The sequence below is a fragment of the Apodemus sylvaticus genome, chromosome 2 (assembly GCF_947179515.1).
Source record: "Apodemus sylvaticus chromosome 2, mApoSyl1.1, whole genome shotgun sequence".
NCBI classification, from domain to species: domain Eukaryota; kingdom Metazoa; phylum Chordata; class Mammalia; order Rodentia; family Muridae; genus Apodemus; species Apodemus sylvaticus.
Genome location: NC_067473.1, coordinates 144,591,045 through 144,609,080, shown reverse-complemented (window position 1 = coordinate 144,609,080; position 18,036 = coordinate 144,591,045). Strand labels below are relative to the sequence as shown.

The following is an 18,036-nucleotide window of genomic DNA, read 5'->3' as shown; positions in this document are numbered from 1 at the left end:
GGTCTCTTATAACTGGTGGGTCTCACTTGGTAGCTCTTCAAGATTCATCTCTCTGGTAGCATGTGTTGAAAGCCTTTCCTCTACAAGGCTGAAGACTTTTCCACTGCGTGGAAATACCATACTTCGAACATCCATTTGTGTGTTGGTAAGTGCTTGAGTCACTCTCCCAGGTAGGCTCTTGCGCGCAGCGAGGTGGCCTTGTCAGTGTTGAACTGTGGCTTCGACAAGTGTCTAGCTTCTCTGTACCATCATTCAGTCATCCATTAGATCAGAAGGCGTGCTTACCCCCCACCTCCACGATGGTTGCTAGGATTGTTGTGACACTATGGAGTACCAGACCTCCATTGGATTCTGCTTGTTAGTGTCACTTTCCCAGAATGCACTTGGATATTGTATATCAGGCATCTGGATATTGTATATCTTCCCAGCCGGTGGCATGGGAAGCAGGTGGGAGAGGTTTCTGAGAAGCCTCAGGGAGATGATGACGGAGTCGGCATTGCGCAGAGACTCTGGGGCAGTGTAAGCCTTCACTTTGGGCTAACAGAGATATTTAGCATCCTGGCTTCTCTCTGGTCATTGTCACAGCTTCAAACACACCCCACACAGTCTCTCTTCTCTTGGGGCTCAGGTTGGCCCTGCCTCCAGGTGAGCATTGAAGGCTGTCTGTTTCTACGTACCATTGGAGGCAGTAAACAGGTATGGCAAGAAAGGAGAAGGCTGCTGAGAACAGAGATGTCTAAGTGGTTCTCAACCTGTGGGTGGAGCCCCCTGAGGTCACATACCACATCTCCAGCATATCAGATATTCATATTATGATTCATACCAGTAGCAAAATTACAGTTATAGAGTAGCAATGAAATAATTTTATGGTTGGGAGATCACTACAACATGAAGAGCTGTCTTAGAGGGTCACAGAATGAGGAAGGTTGAGAACCACCCTTCTGAAGCATACCTATCAGGCCGCCTGGTGACGGTGCTGGACAGTGTTATTTGGGTAGACAGAGCAAATGGACACACATTCTAGGAAGGATTCACTTGGGGAGTATGAAAGTAGAGGCAGAAAAGTCCCATACTAGGCTGTGTGTAAGCTAGAGAACTGGAGAAGTTGCCTGTAAGACTCAACACAAGCCCGAAGGACTCAAAAGCAGAGAAGCCTTTGAGGTCATTCTCAGTCCAAGCTCTGAGCTCCCAGTAGAATGCTGCCACAGCCAAGCACTTCTGACACTTGCTTTGCACGCAGATCTGGGTTTTCTGTCTCAGAATCCAGAGCTTTTACACTGAGAAACTGCAGGTACTTACAGAATTGTGTTCATTTCCAAAGCAAAAGGAAACTCACAGCTTCGAGACCAGTTTGGAAATCATCGAACCCTTATAAACAAGTCCCTCTGCTGGGCATGCAGAGATTGTATCTGGATTTTATCTGCACTTGTGGAATCCTGATTCTAGAGAAGGCCAGAGAACTCAGGGCAGAGGCTGAAGAGACGTAGAAATGGACCGTATTTCCTGATATAAGGCTGACTAATGAGGAGAAATCATATAGGAAACTTGCCACATACTGTAAGAGGATTGGGTTTCTCATCCTTTACAAGTTAATGGTAAATATGCACAAGCATGTACACACACACACATACACACACACCACACACACACACACACTCACCAAGACATGTTTAAAACTGTCCCCTTGGTCCTGGTTCAAAGAAAAGCTAGAGGTCTGGGTGGCTGGGAGGAAAACTCACTCCCTTTCTATTTGTAACATTTGTAATTATGTATGTTTTTAGTGCCTATTTTGTATCTAAACCAACAATCAAAGTAAAGAGACCTGGGCAAGGGGGCAGGTCAGCATTTCCAGCTCCTGCTTCCCTATTAGATTCCATCTTTTCCAACCCTGACCTGGGGAGGGAGGCAGCCACTCTTCTTTGGTCTCATGGAAATCTAAGTTGCTGTGCCTTTAAACCCTGGAGTCACCTTCTCCATAGCCCTCTTGTGACCCAAGAGGCCCAGAGAAAGGAACAGATTTTTTCCTAAGTCAGTGGCAAACAGGTAGGGAATATTGGCTGCAGGTCTTATCGTGTGTGTGTGTGTGTGTGTGTGTGTGTGTGTGTCCTGGGAGAGTTGCAAGTAGGTCTTACTCTGTATGTGTGTGTGTGTCTCTCTGTGTGTGTGTCTTACTCTGTATGTGTGTGTGTGTCTCTGTGTGTGTGTGTCCGTCCCCCATCCATATCCAGCTCCTTTTCTGTTCAGCACTGACCAGATTAGGGATGGACAGCCATTGGGATTTTGAATAGAGAGGTGACATGATCAGATCTTTGCTTTGGGAGGATTCCTTCTGAGATGTGGATACAGATTGTTGGTAGGTGAGCGAGTAAAGAGAGACCAGTCAGAGACCAGACCTCTCAGTTGTTGGAGGGGACAGAAGAACAGAGAGGCAATGCTGTAAGTGTATCCAGGCGTGAAACCTATATAAGGGTTTTTGTTTGAGAAACACAGTGTCCCGGGGTGCAGGAGGATGGTCCTCCTTTTCCTTTGGCCCTCCTGGTTTCTCTCTTGGGGTACGTATCGGGTAAGGTGAGCAGAGGTAGATTCTACATTTCCTTTCAGAGACATGGAAATTGGGGCTTTAGGTTTTTGTCATCCCTTGGCAGGTGTCTGTCAGCTATAAGGATCTCTCTCCAGGGCCTTGCTTTTTATTTCTGGCTAGCCTTTCCTTTGGACAAACTGAGCCAGAAGCCTGACAAGGAAAGTTGGCCTTTCCAATGACCTCAAAGTTAAACTGTGGCATTACACAGGTCACAGGTGCTGGCTGTGCAGGCTGTCCCCTATACAAGGGCACCGGGTTGGAAACTGAGCCTCCAGTCCCACTGAGACGCAGCTTGGCCTGGCATGGAGCTGCATGACCACAGAGAAGTGACTGTCTTTCTATTGCCCTCAAGGCCTGTTTGAGCAAGCACCACACTTTCCCATGCCCGGGGATTTCTGCCTCCAGAGACTGCTTCTCAAGATGCTCTTGCCTTCACCTTCCCTCTCCCAGCCCATCAGCATTTATTTTAGAAGGCACCAGGTGTCTATCTTCATTAGACACTGGGTTCACATCAGTAAAAAACAAAAACAAACCATATTTCTTGCCCTTGTAGGCTTGTAGCCACATGAGAGATAGAGGCTTTATCTCTCTTTAGTGCCAATGGTGATCTTCCTGGGAGGGTAATCTGGGTTGATTTCAGCCCATGTTCCCTGAGATGAGGTGGTGCCATTTATTGTGGGAGCATCTCTTGAGATTGGGGTGCAATGGCCACTACCTATACTTCCTTGTCTAGACCTTAAGGGGAATGAGACCACTGTGGCTCATAGGCCTCTGTAGGCTCCCTCGTCACCCCTGCCTGGGGGAGGAAAGGAGCAAGGTTTGTCCTTGTGACTCAGGAGTCTTTATAAAAATGCCACACAGAGTATATCCCCTCTCCTGCATGTCTGTTTATACTTCAATACGAAGTTAAAACAACAATAGCAACAACAAAACAAACAAACAAACCAAAAAAAAAAAAAAAAAAAACCACAGCTTAAATTTGCAGACCTTCCAGAGTCTGAGCCCAGAGAAATCCAGACAAGTGACTTGCCCATATCCATCAGGACTTCCTGATGTCCTGTGTCTTGGCTGGGAATAATCAGATTATTTTACCAGCCTTTGAAGACTATGAAAGCTGTTGCTTTATAAATCATAGCATACCAAGATGGTATGTACCGGGCAAACCACTCTAAGGCAGTAGTTCTCAACCTGTGGGTCATGACCCCTTTGGAGGGATGTCAATGACCTTTTCATGGGGGTTGCTTAAGCCTTGGAAAATACAGATAATGCTATTGTGATTCATAACAGTAGCCAAATTACAGTTATGAAGTAGCAACAAAAATCATATGGTTGGGTCACCACAACACGAGGGTATTAAAGGATTGCACATTAGGAAGGTTGAGGACTACTGCCCTAAGGGCTTGATCATTCTCCTCAGCTTCAAGGTGGCTGGGAAGCAGAATTAGTCACTCTTTTCTTGGGGATCTTGGAATGAGAGGAAGACAGAGCTGGGTGGTTTGCAAACTTTTTTTTTTTTGAGGCTGTGGTGGAGCCTGGAGAATTAGGGATTCCATACAGCTTGTGACCACATGTGCTATCTTTAGCAGAGACTAGGCACTATTAGAGCAGTTGGCTTTCAACAACCTCTTTTTATTTACCTACTTGTTGCTGTGTGTGTCTCTGTATGTGTGTGTGTGTGTGTGTGTGTGTGCATGTCTGTGTGTGTGTCTGTGTGTGTTTAAATTTAGCCCTGTGTACATACTAAGAACAGTGCAATAGCTCTGAGCTGCACTTCTAGTACCTGAGTATTCATTTTTAGATTATAAACCTAATACTTACTCTTCTCACAACATCTTATTGATAAAATGCTTCAACATACAGCCAGCAGGTGATGGTGGTGCACACTTTAATCCCAGCACTTGGGAGGCAGAGGCAGGCAGATTTCTGAGTTCGAGGCCAGCCTGGTCTACAGAGTGAGTTCCAGGACAGCTGGGGCCAATCAGAGAAACCCTGTCTCGAAAAAATAAAACAAACAACAACAACAACAACAAACCATACAGCCGGGAAATCAAGCTGAGCCTGGTGAGCCAGGTGTGTGATCCCAGCTATCTGTGAGGCTGAAGCCAGGGAGGTTCAGGCCATGTTTGGGCTGTAGAGGAAGTTCAAGACCAGTCTTGGTAGCCCTGCTCAAATTAAAAAAAAAAAAAGAAGAAAGAAAAGGCCAAAAGAGGGCAGGATCATGGGATCATGGCTCAGCTGTGGAATGCGTGCCTGGTATGCCTGAGGCTCTAGGTTCAATTCCCAGCACGCAAAGCACAACCACAAACATAAAATAAGAACTAGATTGAGACCAAAGGAGAGTGAGATGGAAGTGAGGCATGCGGGCACGTGCTGGTGATCCTAGAGTGAAGGAGGCGGGCTGTAGGTCTGACCTGATTTAGAAAGCAAGGGTGGGGAAGAAGGAGGCTGTGAAGGAAGGTGGGAAGAGAAGAGAAGAGTGCAGCTCCGGCTCAGCAATAAGAATGCTTGTTGCTCTGTCAGAGGGCCCAAGCGCAGTTCCCAGCGCCAGCCTCGGTGGCCCACACTGTGTGTAATGCCAGCTCTGGGGAATCTCATGCCTGTTCTGGCTCCAGAGGCACTGAGTGCACACATGCATGTGCTCCTGCAGACGGACACGAATAAACATAAATAAAAAACAAATGAGTCTTTAAAAAATAGGACAAAATGGTGAAATAAATGAAGGCAGGAAGTGACTAGTTCCCCCATGTCCTGTCTGTCCCCTTAGAGGCCATCACTGCCACCACTGCTCTGTAGAATCTTCTGGAATGGCTTTCCAAGTGTGGACCAATGTATCTTGCCATTGCTTTAAAAAGACTTCGCAATTTATCTGGAAATCTCAGCAATGGAAATTTACTGGGCTCCTTCCCTGTTTTATTTTTAAAAACAGGTTTATTGAGGTTTTACAAACCATGCCCCATTAAATGCACTTGTTTTAAGTATATAGTCTGTCATTTTAGTTCAGGCTGTCCTCAGATTCTAGATGATACCCCCCTGCCTTAGCCCCTCGGGATTGTAGGTGTGAGCAGTTCATTGACACTTTTGGTAAAATTTCAGAATTGTGCAGCTAACACCATAGTGTAAGAATATTGCATGTTCCTTAAAATATCCCTTGAGCTCATCCTCAGTCGCCTCAAGTTACCTCATTCTAGTCAGTCAGAAACCTCTTTCCTGCCTCCACAGATTGACCTTGTCCGGGCATCACACATAGAGAAACGACAATATCTCTATTCTTTTGTATGTAGGTTTTTCCTGAGAGTAATGTTTTTGAAGTCCACTCAAAGTTAACCTATGTTACAGCACATGCAAGTTTTTCACTGATGAATAATATTCCAATTTCTAGTCTACCTTGTGTATCTGTGTGGGTACATCTGGAGTGTTTCCAACCTGCGTCTGTTAGGATGATTCTGCTACAAGGAGTTATTTACCCATCTCTGTGTGGACATATATTTCAGCATGCCTGAGTGTCTGGGGGAGATAGAGTGTATCTTACAATCATGTCTTCAGACAAAACTGACTGATGGCTTTTTATTTGATAGTATACATCGTGCTATTTTGGACAAGTATGTTTGCATCTATTGGATAGTGGTTTTGAAGACTTTTATATATCAACACCTTTGAAATTTCAGTAGCGATTTGCCTAAGACAAGTTGCTGTGACCCCTGGCAGGACCCAGGCATGACTGTCCACAAACTTGTCCAGTGTGGGTCTGGGTAGAAGGTTCGAGGCTTCCCAGCCTCCTAGGTGACAGTCTGTGTGGCACCTGCACCTGTCTTGTCCTCTGGCAGGCCGTGGATCTTTGTACCGTTTCTGCATTTTCTATGGGGCTTGTTTAGCCTTTGTGGTGTTTCTGAAAGAAGCGTCCTGAGAAGTTGGTTCTAACCTGGGCGGACCCACTATAAGATTCCGACTTCAGTCCTCAGCTTATCTAACCCCAACCTGTCCACCATAGTTATGCTGTACAGACATTCTGCATCTTAAAGTCCTCAGATCCATCAGGAAAAGAACCCTGGTCCTATCTTACAGTATTAGCGATGAGCAGTATCCCCAGGGGAGCTGAGAAGGTGACACAGTGAGGAGGAGAAAGCTGAGGAATGACATATGGCTCCAACTAACATGCTGGGTGACATGTTGGGATACCTGTGTCTACTTGCCCCCCCCCCTTTAGTTGCTTTGGCAACTAAATACAGTGGAATCAGAGAATAGTATCTGCGATTTGTTGCCTCCCTGCCCCTTGCTGGTAACAGCACTGGCAGTTAACACATACTGAAGGCACACTGTGTGTGCTGTTTGAAGGCACACTGTGTGTGCTGTTTGAAGGCACACTGTGTGTGCTGTTTGAAGGCACACTGTGTGTGCTGTTCGCTCAGCTAATCCTGAAGCTGACTGTTACCTTATCACAGAATAGATGTAAGTAGCTTACTGTAAGCTTTACAATAAATATTGAGCTGAAACTTTGATTCAGATTGGCTTGACATAATACCTGTTTTCCCATCCTCCTCCTCACCAAAAAGCATTGGGCGAACTGCCTCATATTCTCCAGCGTCAGGGCTTGTGAGAAGGCCCAATATCCTTAGGAAGGTTCTGTAGGGACAAGGTTGGCTGGCTTGAGCCTCACTAATATCTGGTTGGTAGACTTAGCCCTCTCTCCTCTCAACAGGAGATTGTAGCCTATTGTTTGTGGCCACAGAGGAAGACAAGTTCCCTAGTCACTTTTCGGTTTTCTGTTGGTCTTGTGGCAGAAATTAGTTGTCTTTTGGCAAATTGGAGTTTGACCCTGGCCTGTGGAGAGGACTGAGTAGCAGAAGAATGGAGGTGTGGGGGCGGGGCTGGGGCTGGGCTGGGGTGGGGTGAGGTGGTGTTATAGTGGAACATCAAGCCCAGCTGCAAAGCCTACTGGTTTCTAGGTGAGCACTGCTTTGCCTGGGTGCAGTCTGGCCACAGATCATGCTGTGGGTGTGGCTGTCATGTTGAGCAGCGGTGGTGATGTGGAGGGCCTAGAAGGACCATGGTTAAAACCCACACTCATCTCAGAGAGCTGGGAAGGGAGAGCAGTTCATTTAGGAATGCCCTGGAAGCTGCGTGTGCTGTGTGCGACTGGGGGAGAGGTGAGAAGTGAGTCAGCTGTGGAAACTGTGCTGTGCCTGAGGAAGATGACATCCACTCAGAAGCTGCACTGCTGCACTGAGGGCAGAGATGACAGGACAAAGGGTTGAGGTAGAGCAGAGGGAGCCCAGAGTGCTACTACTGAGACTTCAAAGGGATGTTCTGTCATGACTTTATTGGTTGGGTGCTTTCTATCTGTGCTACTTGTGACAGATGGGCAAGAGTGATGGTGCGCACATGTCATCCCGGCCACTGGAGGTCTGAGGTAAGAGGATATTGGGTGTGAGGCCAACCTTGGGCTGTATCATCTCCTTGAAGCTTGGCAGTATATCACGTTTGAAATGCATGGTAGGGTAAAACTGCCCATTTCCTGGGGAGGAGAGATAGATAGATAGGAAGAAAGAAAGAAAGAAAAAATAAGAAAGGAAGGAAGAAAAACGGATAGATATATAGGTAGATAGATAGATATGTAGATAATCTTATCTGTTGACCTGATAAGACCTAGGCTTACCTTAGAGACAGGCCTCTGGACATACATGTAGGAGATCATCTTGATTAGGTTAACAGAGGAAGAACGACCTATCCACTGTGAGCGGAACCATTCCCTGCGCTTAGATGCCCGACTCTATAAAGAGAAAGTGTGCAGAGCACCAGCATTCCCCTCTCTCTGCTTCTTCACAGTGGATGCTCTGAGAATAGCTGCCTCCACACCCTGCTGCTGTGACTTCCCCACCATGGTGGGCTGTAACCTGGAATTGCCACAAGTAGCCCTTTCTTCTTGTTGGAGTGATTTTATCACAGCAACAGGAAGAGTTGTTACTCAGACTGGGAGGATGGTTCCCTAATTTCTCTCTAGGGCATGCCCTCCATGGTCCTGCTCCACTCAGCCTAATCACTTAGAGACTTCATCACCTCTAGTATCTCATTCCCGTGGGCCAAGCCAGAGCCCATGAGTGATGTTCAAGATCTAAACTCTAGCATTCTTTCAAGGCTGAAGATTTTCCTTGGGTCTTGGGATACTGCTGCTTGCCCTCTGAGGAAAATGTCCACATAGATGACAACAGCATCAGCCAAGAATGTGTTCCTTCTCTCCAGCCTGGACTGACTGTGTAGTGCCACCCCAGAACCTGGCATCCCTTGGAAGCCTACTGAGGCCTCACTGGCACTGTTCTATAGTCAGTCTGGGCCCAGAGAAGGACTTACATATAAACATCTGTCTGTGTATATAGTCACACACAAAGGAACGTGTAGAAATGGAGATCCTGCATTTGCCACAACACAGAAGGGCCCAGGGAATGTCACGTTGAGTGAAATAAGATAGATACAGAAAGAAGAGTATAAAAAATGAAAGTATATGAAATAAAGGAATGAAAAATACCGAGACAGAGCATACGGATCACTTGTAAAATCCTTTAAAAGTCAACAGTACAAAAGTAGAGACTGAAGAGAAGGGGTGGGTGTGGTTGTTGGGCAGAGAACAAAAACTAACAGACATGAAGAAAGAACAGGCTGAGGTGTGCTATACAACTGAGGCGTGGTAATTAATATGAGTGTGCCCAATAAGAAGCTCTTCACCAAAAAGGAATTCGGTTAAGAATTTTGGTTAAATAAATAAATTTTAGCTGCTCTTGCCACAAAAAAGGCAAATATTCAAGTGACAGGTATGGTAATTTGTCTCATGATAGTAAACTTTTAACTATAGATTTATCCCATCGCAGCCTGATGTAAACCTCAAATATATATAATGAATCTTCATATATATAATGAATTATGAAAAAGCTGCATCTCACAGAAACAGAAGTTCAATGCTAAGTGTTGCAAGTTCCTGCCTAGAGCAGAGCCCAGTGCCACAGAAAAGGACCCAGGCCAATGCCACTTGAGTGAATGAGGGGAAGTCCTAGCTGGTATCCCTTGGCTTAGGAGGAAGTGCGACTTTGAGCCAAAGTTACACAAAACAGTAGCAAACATGAAAATGAGGGATTAGATTGTCAGAAGGGAACTCGGAGTTGGCTCAGTGAGAGTCATATCTGACGGTAAGATGCCTTGAGGATAGATAACCAGCTTGTCCTGGTCTACCTGGCACTTACTCAGTTCCAGTACCCAAAGTCTCCCATTCCAGAATCCCCATCAGTCCCTAGAGAACAGGACTAGGGTTCCCCGTTCAAGGATTAAATAAAACACTCAGTGGATTCTTCCTCCCAGCCATTTCTTCAGCAATGCATCTGAGTACTGACAGTGCTCCCAGTGCCAGCTTAGGGTCTAAGACTGCAGTAACCAACATGATTCCCTGCTTCTTGAAGATAACTTTTAGCAGGGGGAGGAAGAGGGCCATGAAGTTGAGAAACAGGACGTAACATATTGTCAAGCAATGGTAGGTGTTGTGTTGTGAGCTTGTAATCCCAGTGTTGTGGAGGCAGAGGCAGGTGGAGCTCTGGGGCTCGCTGGCCAACTAGCCTAGACTAGTATGATCCAGGGTAGTGAGAGATTCTGTCTCCAAAAGCAAGGTGAACTGCGTCTGAGGAATGACATGGAGGTTGACCTCTGACTTCCACATGCACACACACACACACACACACACACACACACACACAGAGTGAGGAATGTAAAATGTTTTATCAATAATGCTTTATACTTATTACATATGTAGGTAATAACAGTTTGAATATTCAGAGTAGAAAACACAGCATTAACATGAGTCTCACCTTCTGTGTGAGGAATGTAAAATGTTTTATCAATAATGCTTTATACTTATTACATATGTAGGTAATAACAGTTTGAATATTCAGAGTAGAAAACACAGCATTAACATGAGTCTCACCTTCTTTTCTTTGTAACTACTGGAGCATCCGAATTGAAATGGCATGTAGGACTTTGTGTATCAATTAGGTTATCTGGAGTTCCATCCACATCTTCGGATGAGAGTCAGCCACACTCCGGGTGTTCCTTCCCCACTCTGGGGTCTGAAAGGAGAGTCTTCCAGCTGTTCAGTCCCCCTCGTAACCCTCCATGCACTGCTAAGTCCCTACATCCTACATGGGGATCAATATGTATGGCTGGCGAAGCTTAAACAAGCCACAAATAGGCCTGGGCAAGGCTGCCTCTAAAGCTTGCACTGCAAGGTCCTTGGTTGCCTCCACAAAGGGAGGCTCCCAGCATCCCCACTCTGCTGGGATTTGTGATTTAGCTTTCCAGGGACAATAGATTTCTTCATTTCAAAGCCTCACTCCTATGGCTGCTGAGGTTGGGGGCGGGGAGGACCAGCCTTTCCCAGCTTTAGGTCTCTGTGTATCACTAATTGTATTATCACAGTTTCTTTAGGGGGGAAAATCATGCATTCGATTAGCACTTTAAAAAAAAAAAAGACCTTAGAGAGGTTAAATCTTCTTGGTCCCGAATTTGGGTGTAGAATTGTCCCCCCCCCTCCCTGGGGCAGAAGAGAGAAGATTTTGTATTTTGAAGCTGGAAAAGGGCTTTTGTGTGCTGGCCCTTCCCCCCCACCCCCACCGGTTTGTCTCCTGACTGATAGGGTATTCAGGGAGTGGAGACAGCCAGTGTTCAACACAGAAACAGAGATAAGTTCAGAGCTGAAGACACCAGATGACAAAACACATCTAGTTGGGAGGGAGGCTGGGTGGCAGCCACGATGGGAGGTGTGGGTTTATAAACTGGAGGAAAGGAACTGACCGCTCCCCTCCCCCAGTGCTGTGGAGGCCGCCTGTTACTGCCCAGAGCCCTGTGTGAGAGCCCCAGGACTTTGTGCCTCTGGCTTTTTCATTATGCTCCCTGCCTCTTCCAGCTTTGTTGAATGTCACAGGACCCTGTTGACTGGGATTTTGACTCATGAAGTCTTCGGGCTTATGGTTTAAGTGCCTTCCAAATTCCACTTTCCCATTGTTTCCTGCATCACTCATTCATTGCTAGGAGGTGATCTGTAAATGAGGTAGTCACAGAAACCGGACAGGGCCAGGTGGTAGTGGGGACAAACTTTGTCTCATCCACTTTTCTGGGGTTTGGTGGGAGGTGGGGGAAGGGAAGAAAGCCCTGTGCATCCGTGGCTCCATCCGAATATGCTCTTTGCATCTTCATCTACAGGAAGGGGAACAAGGTTGCTATGAAAATCAAATAGAGTCTTGACCCATGGAAACTGTTTGTAAAGGGCTGTGTCTATTCTAGGGCTCTCTCAGTTAATTACTTAATAAGCACATTACCATGTATATATTTTTTCACACGTGTCTCTGGCTTTTCCTCAATCACTCTGTACCGTGTTTCCGGAGGATTCAGTTGAGCCCAGAGCCTGTCGATATGACTTGTCTAGTTAGCCAGCTTGCTCCCTTGCTCCATTGTTTCTGTCTTCTGAGTTCCAGAATGACATACCTCCATACCCACCAGGCACGTGCATGGGTTCTGAGGGTCTGGATTCCAGTCCTCATGCTAGCGAGGCAAGGGGCTTTGTCTGCTGAGTCTTTTCTCCAGACCCTCCAGATATTTTTGAAGTACCAGCATCTGCCAGGCTCTGAGCTTGGCACAGAGGGATGCCAAGTGCACAGCCACATTCCTTTCTGAAGCTCCTTGGCAAAAATCAGGCTGTTAGAATATATAGTAAGAGCTATGGTGAGGTCTAGCTGGCACTGCAGGAATGCAAAATGAAGTTTATCTGTTCTAGCTTTAGTGCTGCTGAGGGCTTCTGGGAGGCAGTGACTTCTAGACTGGAGTGCAAGTTTTTAGTAAATGAGTAGTATAATTTAAGTTGCTGTGAGCTGCCAGGATAAGCATTCCAATACTCAGTGATCAATTCATAGCTAAGAAACCAACTTGGTTGCACCATGTTCTCTGGGAACCAGTCTGTGAGTCTGAGACTTCTGGAAAAGTCCACTGCAGATTTCTCTCATAATGAAAATCTGCACAAGAAGGAAGGAGGCGAGACTGGACAAGGGAAGAGGCTGGGCTCTGATAGTCCACTGGAAGCCTCGCTGAGATCCCAGGGGCAGCTGTATGGTTTCAGAGTTGATCTGCATGGACAGATGTAGCTCAGTTCCGTTCCTTCCAGTCAACACACCTCCAGAAAGGTGTCTCTTCTTCCTTGGACAGCATACTCTGGAGAAAGGCTCAGCTGAGAGCCATCGAGTGCTCTCCACCATGGAAGCGTGATACTCCTGTCCTGAGTGGGGATGATCAAACCTAAGGATTATAGGTATAGAAGAGAGCGAAGATTCCCAACTTAAAGGGCCAGTAAATATCTTCAACAAAATTATAGAAGAAAACTTCCCTAACCTAAAGAAAGAGATACCCATGAACATACAAGAGGCTTACAGAACTCCAAACAGACTGGAGGGGAGCAGAAATACCCCCCCCCCATCACATAATAATCAAAACACCGAATGCACTAAACAAAGAAAGACTATTAAAAGCAGTAAGGGAAAAAAGGTCAAGGAACATATAAAGGCAGACCTATCAGAATTACACCAGAAACTATGAAAGCTAGAAGATCCTGGGCAGATGTCATGCAGACCCTAAGAGAACATAAATGCTAGCCCAGATTATGATACCCAGCAAAACTCTCAATCACCATAGACAGAGAAAACAAGAGGCCAGGCTATGAAGGGCCATGTGTATGGGTTGTAGGTTCCATGGAGATTTGGGCCCAGTTGTTACCTTGAGATGTTCCATCATTTCCAAGTGTTAGGGATAGCTGGGTTAGAATGCAGGAGGAGGCCTATGGGTAAGCTACAAGGAGTCTAGAGTTTGGGTGGCTGGGGAGAGCCTTGCTCCAGAGAGAGGTCATTATTAGGGCCTGATCATGCTGGAGCAGAGCAGACTAGAGAAACATTATCCTGGGACCACCCCAAGGGTTTTCTGGGCTCCCTAGAATTGGGGATCTTGGAGGAAGAATAATGCTTGGCATCAGAAATCTGTACTGTGTCTGTAGAAATCAGGTGTCTGTACTGGCTGATGCCTTAGTAGGGGGATGAGCCTTCAAGTGGCTCAGCTGTGAGGACAGGGAAGGCCGAGACTAGCAATAAGGTGGGAGCTGCTACCAGTCTCTCTTGTCAAGGAAGTTTCCAGGGTTCTCATCTCAACTGCCTCAGGGGTGAACTGATTTGGCTGCAGCGCCTAACCATGGCTGTTTCCATGGATACATTTCAAGCCTCCGTCTGGCCATCTTGAAAAGCATCAAAAGCATTGAGCCCCATCCATGCATAATCTTTTGTCAGAGCCCCACAAATAGCTTTTGTTGTGCCTGTTCCGCCCACCCTTCCCACCCATCCTCCAAAACCAAAGCCAGTGTCTTTGGTGGCGCAAACACCAGGGGAGGAAGCCAGCTGCTTTTTCTGGAAGTTGGGAGATCTGAGTTTGAAACCCTGCTCTGTCATTTGTAAAAGGCCAGTAGCAATCCCCAGGGCACAGACTCGGGAAGATAAAAGGGCAAAATTCTTCTGAAATAGCTTATTTCATTGTCTGGTCCATGAGGAAGTCAAGACACAACTTTGTCAGGTGGGCCACTTAAGGAGTCACGTTGCCCCAACATCACCCCTCATTGTCATTTTGTCTTCCCGACTCGGTGGGCCATAAGCTCTTCCTTGATGGTGGGCTGCTTGCCTCAGAGAAAACATCAAGTTCTGTGACGGCATCTCGGTGAGATGTCTCCGGACCATGCTCTTCTCAGCTCCCATCTTTGGAAGGAGTCAGAGAGCTTTGAGAGCAAATGGAATTGTTCTCTCTCTGTTTCTGCTCACGGCCAGGCCTTCTCTGGGAGCTTACCGAGATACCCAGGGGTGGGGAAGTCTTTGCCTCTGGAGTCTGTCCCAGCAGATGGCTCTGCTGTAGTTCTGCTTAGGAGGTTAATGAACAGCAGATGTCTTAGTGGGCAAGCTTTCATTTTCTCCTAGAACTGCTTCATTTGGTTGAACATCTGTCTTGGCTTTGAGGTTTTACTGTCACCTGAGCATCAACACGGGTTCCATCATCTGTGGGTTCAGTGGAGCCCATGCTGCCCTTTGTGTGTTCAGAATCTTGGGGGTCTGTCAGCCTGGGGCGGGGGTGGTCTGTGAGGGGTGGAGTCAGTGGTTGAGAGAGAGCAAGAGTGAGGCACAGCTGGCTTCTGTCATTGTCCTTCCTGCCGCACTGATGTTATTGAGCCTTCCTATTAGAAACTCCATTTTTAGACATCAAAATGGTGTATGCTAGTTTAGGGAATCTATGGGCAAGCATTGGCTGTCTATCAAGGGCAGAGGATGAGGGTCTTGGAACTTGGCTTAAAGGGGGCACCACCAGGCTCCCATTGGACCTACTTCATGGCCTGTACTGTATTTTGCCAAATCACCTATATAGTCAGTGAGCTCAGGCTACAGGCTTGGCCTGGCCTGCATTAGGAAAGTACCACACCATTACTAGTATTGATAGATTTCAGGCTTCAGCCTGTGTGATGCTGACCTTAGTATGGAGTTGATTGCTGGACCCCACATGATATTCAGCTAGCTCAGGGTTGAATCTTGGAGAGTGAGCCATTTTTCATCTTTCTGTTTATCTCAGGATTAAGCACAAGAGCCTGTCATTGGTTGCCAATCATTCCTGGGCTGAACAGAAGGATCCTCGACAACTTCCTCCTGTGTAACATTGCATAGTTAGGATCTTTATAAAGTCTTTCTGTGATGTGGCTTATTTATCTTAAGAAACACCACATTGGTTATATTTAAAGGGCACATAGATTTTCTTTGCACAGCTAATGATCATAGCTGTGTGGGATGTAGTTTCACTTCTTCCTGACAGTAGCTCTCCCACCCCTAAGCACACAAACCATGTGTGTAACTTCTATAATGCCCGCCTCTACTGTTGTCACATTGATTTTAAGTGGCCTTTCAAAATTATTACTAGTCAATAGACAGCATGATATTACACCAAATGATTCATAAAGCCCTCTTTGAAAACTTTACTTGTTTCCTGAAAATATTTTTTTGTCTTTAGCTTTCTGTTTAATAGCTGTGGTGATGCCAGGGTTTCAGTGGGCAGGAACAACTGTTTGGAATTCCTTTAGGACAGGGTCCAGTGGATCAGGAAACAACAAATAAGTGTTTGCATAATCCACAAGGAACTTTCTGTCCCTCTTCTATGAGCTGGAGAATACTGTTGCTTCTCCTTAAGGTCTTACAAGTCAGTAAGACACAGAGCTAAGATTTGAACCCCAGGCTCTCAAAAGCAATAATTAATACCTAAAAATCTAAACCCAAGTCTTTGTCCAGCAGGGTAACTATATTGAATGATAACATACCATACATTTCAGAAAGACTAGATGGTAAGATTTAGAAGCTCTCACCACAAAGAAATGACAAATGGTTGAGACAAACTTCTCCTGAATTGAGTATGACATTGTACCTAGGTATCAAGATATCACATGGTTGCCCATAAACCTATACTGCATTTTTAAAATTTATTCTCAAGGAAACTAAATTTTTAATGTATGGAGAAATCAGTGCCACCCAGGACCAAGGAGTCACCAGATCAGTTGGATGGTCAGCCAGTGCCCGAGGAAGGGGCTAGAAGGTGACAGATCCAAGAGATAGGTAGAGCCAGAGACACTGCTGAGAAGCTAGGGTCCCCGACTAGTACTGCAGTTGAGAAAGGACACACAACAAAGTATGTAACTGTAGATGGCGGCCAGGCCAGGTCCATATAGTAAGCGGTTACTGCCAATTGGCAGCCATGTCGACCTACTAAGCTCATTCCCGCATAGCTGTACAACTGCTATGGGCTAGAACGTGCAAGGCACTCATTCACTGTGTGAGGGACAGGTAAAGGTGCAGCTACAGGACCAGCATCTTCAGCACCACCCACAGCAGTGCTGTGCCACATGCCCTAAGAAAAACCTTTCCTGAATTCCCAGTGCCACCCCAGCCAGCAGCACGTACAAGGTGAAGGCCATGTAGGGCACTGAGGTCTTGCTGTGAGACAAAGGCATATCACAGCCATACTTCCACGTTCTGATGGGTTCAGGGGTGACTGGTAGCCCCAGCTCATTGGCTATGGCTATGTCCACAGTGAAACAATGCTTGAGTTTATTCACAGATGCAAACTGATGCCATTCCCCGTGCACCGTGCCCTTTCTGTGGCACAGAATTTAGCTGCCATCGGCCTTAGCCATACTGGCCATTGAATCCACAAACAGATGGTTGACAAGGATGGGCATGTTGGCTCCTGGGACTGGGTATCCACCCGGCTGGTTAGAATAGCCACCACTGTGTTACTTAAGAATGGAGCAGGATCTAAAGCTGCGTGGATCCTGTGCTTGGAACCATGGGATCTGGTGAATGCTAAGCCATAGTTGAAGAGATTGCTATCCCCAAGCTCCGGCTGCCCTGCCTCATTGGTACAAGCACCCACAGAGCAGCTGCTTTTCTCCCTGGGCTTTGACTGAAGTTATCTGATAGCCTGACACATGCCAGGCCTGGAAAATTGTGGGTGTTATGTTCACTAGTATATACATATTCTATGTATACCTTAAAAAGTAAAGAAACAGAAAGTATGCAATGACACCCAGCTGAGGAGACTAGTCACACGTTGGCTGGATGCAGCCATTTGGGGGGACTATGATAAAGCCGTTAGGAATGGGGCCCGTGAAGGTGATGTGGCAGCTCGGAGGAGAACGGTTATAACCATGACACAAAACAAAGAAAGAAACGAGGGCCATTGAAAATCGTTTGATTGACAGTGGAGGGATGAAATGCCATGACATTTGAAAAAACACCCAGTCAGTCGTCTGGAACCTTAGTGTTATTGACAAACAAGACAAAAATGGCTTCCGCCCCAAGCCTTGCCGGGCTGTGTCTGTGCTGAGGAGTGAGGGGCTTCTGAAGTGGCAGTCACCGTCGCTCCGCTCCTTCAAGCTGAGTCATGGGAGTGAGGTCTGATGCAGATGATTAAGCCCATGGCAAATGCAGAATTAAGCAGCCCTGATAACAGGGCCCTTGAGCATCCTTCTTGGAGATTAAACCTTTCAGGCTTTTAGCAGATGAGAGGTGCTGGGGACGGGAGATAGCTGGCTTAGGAGGGAAAGGGAGGGGCAGATATTGGATGGGGACAGCAAAGGAACTATCAGATTCCAGTTAGGGTTCTTTGCTCAAATTGGCTGTTGCCTGGAGAAGTACTGGAAAATGTCCCATTATGAGTGAAGAGGACAGCACACCTGCCTGCTTCCTGCCCCTTTTGTTTACCTTTCTACAGGCTGAGTCTTTAAATGTGTCAGCACTGGCCTGTTTCTCAGGCCCCACGAGTGAGTGTTTATCCTTGCTTGGTGACATATGCATATTCTTCAGAGCAAA

The 18,036-nt window shown here is 46.5% G+C and overlaps 1 protein-coding gene across 3 annotated transcripts in view; it reads left to right on the top strand.

Moving 5' to 3' along the window:
• Window positions 1-18,036, top strand: part of Srgap3 (SLIT-ROBO Rho GTPase activating protein 3) — a 229,698-nt gene that overhangs the window by 33,417 nt on the left and 178,245 nt on the right. The window lies entirely within an intron of this gene.